General features: G+C 50.9%; 1 protein-coding gene across 5 annotated transcripts in view; it reads right to left on the reverse strand.

The window, feature by feature from the left end:
- Positions 1-7675, reverse strand: part of CCND3 (cyclin D3) — an 89615-nt gene extending 81940 nt beyond the window's left edge. For 3 of the 5 annotated variants that reach the window (XM_045842853.1, XM_045842854.1, XM_045842855.1), the window contains exon 1: positions 7487-7675. The gene's annotated coding sequence lies outside the window, so the exon portion shown is untranslated. The remainder of the gene's footprint in view (positions 1-7486) is intronic. The other 2 variants (XM_045842857.1, XM_045842856.1) reach the window with 1 other exon arrangement.
- Between the last annotated feature and the right edge of the window lie 1045 nt (positions 7676-8720).

Here is an 8720-nt window from a genome sequence, read left to right on the forward strand (position 1 = left end):
ATCAGGCCAAGTTCCTTAATCTTTGGACCTCTCAGTTCTTCATCTGTAAAACAAGGAAACCTCTTAGGATTCTCATGAGGACTAAATGAGAAATGGCTTAATTGATATCATATTTATTATAAACTTTTTTACAGATGGCATATAGTGCATATAGGCACTTACGACACTCCCTGGCACGTGGAAGTATTATGCAAAGATATGCTATTATTATCTCCAGCATTTTCACTGCCACAGGCCCAGGAAGAAATGAGGATTCAGAGAAATCCACAAAGTCAATTACTGAAAGGAACACCAAAAATGACTCCCAGAGGCTGTGTCAGAGGGAAGGCAGGGAAGGAGAGGGAGAAGCAAGACTTTCTGAGGACCACCCAGAAGGCACCAAGCTCACATCTAGTGGTTGTAAAGAGAATTTTGAGTCAGAGCTCCAGGGGTTGGCCCAGGCAGGAAAAGACTCCATTTCCTTAGAGATCAAGAGAACTGAGAGTAAAACTTAAGTCAATTCTGAGACTGGATGGAGGCTGCCCTGAGGACCAGCAGGCACCAGCCGACTAGAAGGAAGAAAGACAGGGCCTGGGAGAATCTGACCTATGCTCAGCCACCCAGGACATCCGAGAGACTATAACCCAAAGATCCTCTCCCACTGTGATGAAAATAGATTTCACATCTGAATGGTGTCCAAGTTTGTGGCTGTAACAGATACTGCTTAGAGAGAAGGGAAGGGAGCTGGAAGGAAAGGAGAAATCAGCCTTGACTCCCAGGGGCCTGGTGTTGGGAGGGAAGAGCATTCCTCTCCTTCATAATCTAAAGACAGCTTGAGATACCTGCTTGCCAGAGAGAAGAGTGAACCCTCCCCTGGGTCTCATTCAGAGCTGATTCTGACCAGAGCACCCAGGAAAGTCAGCTTAGTAAGTTGGAGCTTAGGAAGGAGTCTGTGAAGAGCTCAGGCCAGGAGCACTGAGCCTCCATGGGGACAGGCAGCCTGGGGGCCCTCTGGGCCCCGTCCTCTCCTCCTCCACAGCCTCCAACACTCCCAGCTGGAGCCCGAGCTGGAGAGCAAGGTCTGCTGGGTCTGAGGCCCTGTTTGGGCTTCCTTTCCCAGAACTCGGGGCCCCGGGGAGGGGCAGAGGACGGCCTGCAGGGAAGGAAACAGAGAACTGCAGGGAGGGCACGCTGGAGCAGACAACGCTGGGGCCCGAGCTGGGAGTTTCTGGGACAGCCCCAATGTCAAGTATTCTGTCCAGTTGTCTGACCACAGGCCAGAACTTGTGGGCTGATTTTTATTTTAGAAAAAAGGATGAAATGAGGTCAGAGGTGGGATGGTAAGGAAAGAAAACAGCGCTGACTCTTTGTTTTCCGGTAGCCCCCACGTCCACCCCCAGGAGCTCAGTCCTGAAGGTGAGTAGGACGGTGATACAAGGTTGACAGAGGCTGTCACTTATAAGGGCTTATGACCTGCTTGGCACTTGGCAGGGCTTTGTGAATTATCTCAGGAACCTGGTGTGGAGTGTGGGATCTGAAGCTTCAGCTCCTTACTCTGTCTAACCGTTCTGTGCCTCAGTTTCCTTGTTCAAAAAGGTATACTAATGGTGCCTCCCTCAGCGACCTGTTGTGAGGACACAAAAAGCTCACACTTCCACGAGGTATGCACGCAGTGAACATTAGCCATTGCTGGACTACGACTCAGCCATAAAAAAGAATGAAATCTTGCCATCTGCCACACAGATGGACCTAGGTGGTGGTGTGCTCAGTGAAATAAGCCAGACAGAGAAATACAAGTACCATACAATTTCACTTATATGTGGAATTTAAAAAACAAAATAAACAAACAAAACAGAAACAAACTCACAGATACAGAGAACAAACTGATGGTTGCCAGATGGGAGGGGGATATGGGAGGGTGGAAAAAGGGGGAGGGATTAGGATGTACAAATGGCCAGACATAAAACAGTCACGGGGACGTGAAGCACAGCACAGGGAATACAGTCAGTGATATTGTAAGGACTATGTACAGTGCTGGGTGGGTCCTAGACTTATCAGGGTGACAAGTTAACTTATTTGCAAGTTATACAAATGTCTAATCTCTGTGTTGTGCACCTGTAACTGATACACTATTGTATGTCAACTGTGGTTGAAAAATAAACAAATAATGACAATAATCATAATTAGATATTGCTAATCCTCACAGTGAGACTCAGTGAGGTGGGGGTTATACTGTACCCACCTTGCAGAGGAGGAACTCGGGGAGGGAGCCAAGCCAGCACCCAAACCCGGGTGGTGCCTCTGCTGAGCACAGCCTCTCTCCACCACTTCATAAGCGAAGCATGGCTTGGTAGCTATGTGCAGAACTTTACAGCCCAATGGCTGCATCGGGCTTCTAGCTCAGCTACTGACCAGCTGTATGAATGCAAGCAAGCTGCTTAACCGTCAGTGCCTTGGTCTGCTCATCGTAAAATGGGTGTCCTGCGTCACTACATTGTTGAGGAGAGGACATGAGTTACTACGTGCGTGAAACACTTCTAGTCCTGGCCTCTTCCCCCGGGCCTGTCCTCCACGTGTCCTCCGGCCACAAGGCTTGTAACCGTACTCTCAGTCCCCACTCACACTGGGCCCTGGCTGCTGTGTCCCTGGGGGCCTCGGTGACTCTGTACCTTCCCAGGGGTCTGAGGTGGCAGCAAGCAGATCTGGGTCAACAAACAAGGCAGCCCCCCTCCTCTCCCTCCTTCCTAAGGACGCTGCCTCAGTCCCCTCCCCCCACCCCAGGAGTGGCCATCCAGGAAGAATTTCTACGGGGTGGGAGAACTGGTCAGGCCACTGAGGGCAAATAGTTTCAGAGGGAGGTGGCTTTTGAGGCCCCTTAGGGGAGATGACATGGGTGTCATGTCTTTGAAGGGACTGAAAAGCCATGCCACATCAGGTACCCTGCCTGGCCCATGAGGGCTGCTGGCCTGGCCCATTGCACAGAACACATGGGTTTTTCTATTTCAAGGGCAAAGGAAGGTCAGGGAGGGGAAAGAACCAGTGTGGGAGGGAGGGAATCCTGACCAGTGGAAGGGAGTCTGCCCCAGGGGCAGAGGCCTGCCTGGTCTAGCCTGAGCCCGGAGGAGACCTAAGAGACATTTTTATGGGGGTTGTGCTGGGTCAAAAGTAGCTCTCTGGGCCCTGGTATGTAGATAGCCGGAGATGGGGTAGGGGAGAGGCCTCACACAACCAGATGCCCGCTGAAGGACCAGGTGGCGCTCTCACCCAATCCCTCCCTCCAATCCAGCAGCCTCTGGAGCGACACGCTGGACAACAGCCCCACCTGGTGGACAGATGGGGACCACCAAGGACTAGGGAGTGCAGAGCAAGGAAGGATGACAAAGAAGGGGGAAGCAGGTAAATAGTCACCGGGGAGGTTTAGAGGTGGAAGGGGAAGGGGCTTTAGAGTCTTCTCCGCAGTAGAAGCCCTTCCAAAGCAGAAGGAACCAACTTCTTCAGAAGGGAATCAGGCAATTATTTGTTAGAAAGTTCTTATGCTTTTTAGAAATCTGCCTCCACCAGTTCCCACTACCCAGGGTCTTCCAAAGGCAAACAGTTTAAATATGTGAACACAGCTATAACATCCCTCCTAAATCTTCTTCCCACTTGATTCAACCTTCCAGAGTTTGACCTCAACCTGTCACCCATCACATCTTCTTTCTTCACATAGTTGTTCTTTTTGCAATATACTAACTTCCCAGGATCCCTTCCAATTCTATACCCAAGCCATCCCCTCCCCACACTAGCTGCATCATTTTTAATCTTTGGGTTCCAAACTCCCTACCATTCAGGGTCTGATAGGCTGGGGGAGTTGATGCTCCATTTGGGGGTTAATTTAGACATCAAGAGCACAGGCTTTGAAATCAGACCAGTGTTCAAATCTGACTTCTGCCACTTACTAGCTTGTGACCCTCAGGCAAAGTTCTTAGCCTTTCAGAACCTGTTTCCCCGTCTGTAAATAGGGGTTTAGGGTATTTACTACCTGAAGCTGTGGTGAATATGAGGTGAGATAAGGTGGTCAAAACATTTAGAACAGCTCCTGGCAACATTACTCAGCTTATAACCGCATTCCTCAGAGGAACGCAGGGCTGCAGGAAGTGCTTTGGGAAGAGCAAGGTGAAAGGTCAGAAGGAGAAAAGGAGACTTTCTGGGAGTTACTCCACCTTTCCAAACCAGCATGAATCCCAGGTGAAATCCCCAAAATGGGTACCTTGTCCCAAAACCCTTTCCAGAAGTGTCCCTGGACGCACCCTTCTGTTGTAATGGGGCAGGCCTCAGCAGCTCTTTAAAACTCAGAGGGTTTAAAAGTTAAATGTCTTTGAGGGCAGGAGAAACACACCAAAATAAACACATCTACCCACTGGGCTTTGAAAGGGAAACTTGGCAGGGGCCCCAGAACTTTCCCCGCCCCAGCCCTCCCTAAACTTCCTCTTGTGGTTTCTCAAGAGAACAACCTGTTCTTTTTCCCCAGCCAGAAGTGTGCCTGGGGCAGCGGGCTGGGGCACTTGAAGGTTCCACAGAACCCACCTACCCACCTACACATGAGCGAGGAAGGGGATGATATGGCAGGGAAGCAGCCTGGAGGCCAGCATAGTTCTGAATGTTCACATCCTGCTCACCTGTGACCTTGGTGTGGCCCCCCTCTCACCGGGAGCCCCAGCACCAACACCCATGCCTCCAACACACACCCCTCTCTCAAAGACAGACCGGTGGGGACGGACTGACTGCAGGACTGACTGCAGGCAGAGAAGACAGCCTCGGGGTTTCCCCAGATCTGTGCGGAGGGCTCCTGTGAGAAACCTGGAGTTTCAGAAAGGTTCTGCTAAAATGGCTGGAATCCATGGAACCTCTACCCTGTGGCCTAGTTTCTGTAACAGGCGTGGTCCCAGCCTGCCTGGAGGCGCAGGGTCAGACCCACAGATGCAGCTTTGGGGTGCAGCAGCCGTGGGGAAGGGGTAAGCATCTTATGGTTGCTTCACTCCTTGACCGTCTTCCTTACTCAGTTACCGGGGACTGTTCCTCCTGGAATCTAGAATATGAGGGTCTCTGCTATTCTTTTTTTATTTTTAAAAATGTGTATTAATATTAGAGAGAAAGGAAGGAAGAGAAAGAAACATCAATGTGAGAGAGAAACACTGATTAGTCATCTCCCATAGGCACCCCAGGTGGGGCTCGAACCTGCAAACTAGGTATGTGTCCTGACTTGGAACTGAACCCCCAACCATGTTGGAGTACAGGACAGCACTCCAACCAAATGAGCCACACCAGCCAGTGCAGTCTCCGCTAGTCCTAAGGATTCCCAACAAAAGAGATGGACGTCTCAGTTTCCCATCTCCCAGATTCTGGCACATTACATCAATGTTGCAGTCTTTCTTGCATCAAATCCTTGGTCCGTTCCTCTTGATAAGGGAGGCTTAGGAAACACACACACAGAGGGCCCCTAAGAGAGGATACCGGTTCTGTGCAGTCGTCCCAACCCTACCTGTAAACAGTATTAGCACACACGCTCAGCTAACAGATTCCTCTGTATCACCCAACATACAGAACCATGGAGTCCCTTTTGGCAACTCCTAAGCCCCTGGCTCAAGTGCATATTCTATGAGGCTAGGCAAGGAAGTAGGTTTTCCTAGCAGTTAAATACAGAGCCTTCTGCGTCAAGTGACCTGGGTTTATATTTTTATTTTTTAAGAGTTTATTTATATTTTTAGAGAGAGGGGAAAGGAGGGAGAAAGAGAAGGAAAGAAGCGTAGAAACATAAGGGAAACGTCGGTTGCCTCTCACATACGCCCAACCAGGGACCTGGCCAGCAACCCAGATATGTGCCCTGACCAGGAATCAAACCAGTGACCTTTCAGTTCACAGGCTCATGCTCAACCCACTGAGCCACATCAGCCAAGGTTCAAGTGACCTGGGTTTAAATCCCAGCTCTGCCATTTATTTCTGGTGCCCTCTTTAGGAAAATTCTCTCCTGTCCGTATGAATTTCCTCACTTATAAAATGGGGATAATCCTAGTGCTTACCTTATAGGACTGTTCAGAGGATTAAATGAGACATTACACCTAAAACATTTAGAAGAGTACCTGACAAAGCTACATAAGCGGGAGCTAGTATTCTAAACCCTAGAGGGAAGGAAACAGGAAAGAGAAGGTGTTTGGCACCATGGAGGTCACGGTCTCAAGGACTGGGCATAGACTGGTATCTAGCTGGAATTCTCAGAGACGCTTTTGATTGTAAATTCCAGGGGGCAGAAGCTCTGACTTGTTCACCATTATATCCCCAACATCTAGCGTATACAGACAGAGTTTGGCCATAGCAGACAGCTGTTAAATGAATCCATAAATTGTTGCATCAATCACCTCCCGAAAGAGCCTGGGAATTGAAAGAGCAGAAGAATCTGCAGAAAAGCAATCAGAGCTGGCTCTCTTCACCCACGTCCTGTCCCAAAGAGAACTGCGGTGCTGGACACAGAGTGAGGATTTGTTAAAGGAAATAACCCTAGAGTCCAGGGATGAGGAGCAGGTGCCCCAAGATTGTGTGGACTGTCACATTGCCCCCAGGGGAACCCTCCTAGCTGAGAATTTTTGGGGTTTTGGAGACCAGCCCTTTCTCTGAATTCAGCCTGTTCATTATCACCTCTTTTTCATACCTAGACAGGGGATTAGATCTGGGTTTGGGTTAGGGTTAGGGCAATATAGCAGGGCTCAGTACAACTCTGTGCAATGAATAAGTGTCCCCAAAGACTTCCCATAACTTCTCGGTCTGGTGACTATTCATCAGTCAGAACCCAACTCGAATGTCCTCTTCTCTCTGAAGCCTTGCCAGCTAATGCTTTATCTCTGTTGTTCAGGACCCACACTGGGTGCAGGTGAATAACATCACTGCACCCTCAGGATCCAATACAATCCCAGACACAGTAGGTGCTCAATCAATGTTTGGAAATAAATGAACACATCAAAGCTCCTTTAGTAACAGCAAACCGCTTTCTTCAGTTATTCCTCTTGTTGACACAGAAGAGACTAAGGCTACCACTTGTGTACCCATCAGACACCAGAGGAATGAACACTGAGGAGCTCCTCTTTCCAGTTCTGTCCTCTGGCTTCCTCCCTTGGCCCTGGCTAGCAGGAGAACCAAAGGCTCCCTGCCCACACCGGTTCTGCCCTCCTACTTGCCTCCTACCTCCGTCTCTGATCTATGTAGAACAACAACAGCCCACTGGGCTTCGACACCAGCTTGGAAGGGGGCTATGCGCACATAAGAAAACACTCAGGGCTTCCGTGGGGTTTCACTGCCCTTTAACTATATGGAGAACAGCTCACTCAGAAAGTGAGCCCAGCTCTGAGGGACAACTAGGTGATCAGAGAGCGGTGACCTCAACCCACTCACCTCCCAACCCTGACCCTTGGCGGCTCCAGGGAAGGGGAATACTGACCCCCCATTATCTTGGCTTCTCCAGCCTTCACAAGCCTACCTCCTAGGCGGGTGAGCCCCCCGGAGCATGCACTGTCGCCGCAGACACTCTCTCCCGCAGCCTCTGGCTTCTGTCTTGGGGATGTGGGGGAGTGAGGGGTCGCAACCTCTTGCCGCCGGGAGGGGCGTACACACTCTCCTAGGAGCCCAAACAGAATCAGTCTCCACCCCCGCAGGCGCGGCGTGTTTACAAAGTCCTTGTAGAGCCGGGGAACGCAAGTTTAAAGCTGGGCAGGAAGTGGGGGAAGAGGGGGCGGGGGAGACGAAAAGGGGGCTGAATGCTCGGCTCAGCTAAGGTTAGGGCCTGTAGACCTCACCCCCGTACCCTAGGTGAGGAGTTGGAGGTGCCCCCCGCCGCGTGTTTGGGCAGGTGCGGCGTAGGTCTCCAGACTTAAGCCTTCAGGGCATTCGTCACTCAACCACGCGCTACCCAGGAAATAAACAACAGTAGGCGATGTTTCTCCACCTCTTATATGTCTATCACCGCGATAGACCCTTTGTATTTGATCTTATTTCCCCTATCAGTCCCACCCGTTTCACAAAAGAGGAAACTGAGGCACAGTGAGGCTAGGTCTTACGCCCGTACTCCCACCGCTAGCGAGTGTGAGAATTCAAACCTAGCGTCTGCGTCCAGCCAGGCATTGGGGGTGGAGACTGCGTCCAGCCAGGCATTGGGGGTGTAGTCACCGGGCGGGGAATGGAGGGAATAAGGCGCGGTGCGGTCCCAGTCCGAAGAACCCCCATTCCAAGGGGCTGGCGAGCAAATAAACAGAAAACCCACAGGCACCGCAGGTCCTGGGAATGAGGCGGGCAGGGGACAGAGGCGGGCTGCCTCGGCCTGCGCTTCCCAGCCGGTCCCACAAATACCTGCGGATTAACTGAGGGCAGGAGGGTACAGTAGAAGACCTAGACTAGGTTAGGTTCTAGTTGCAAGCGGGTCATTGGTGGGCTGTAAAGTCACAACACAACGTAAGATTTCCCAGAATTTCCAGCTCGGGAGAATCATCTGCAGAAATAACACTACATATACTACGGCCCCTCCGACAGGCTGTGAGTTACTGGCACTGGGCGGGACCCAGCCCGATGTTGCTGACACTCAATTTTGGGGCGTTCCAGGGGGTGTGCTCTTTATGAGAAACGATTTCAGGTTGAAAGGTGTGAAACCGAGGGCACAGTTTCGAGGTTCACTGGGGCGCCGTCAACCCGTAGTTCACTGGAGGTCACGTGAACCAAGT

The sequence above is a fragment of the Phyllostomus hastatus genome, unplaced genomic scaffold, assembly GCF_019186645.2.
Source record: "Phyllostomus hastatus isolate PE091 unplaced genomic scaffold, TTU_PhHast_1.1 phas_contig_40, whole genome shotgun sequence".
NCBI lineage: Eukaryota > Metazoa > Chordata > Mammalia > Chiroptera > Phyllostomidae > Phyllostomus > Phyllostomus hastatus.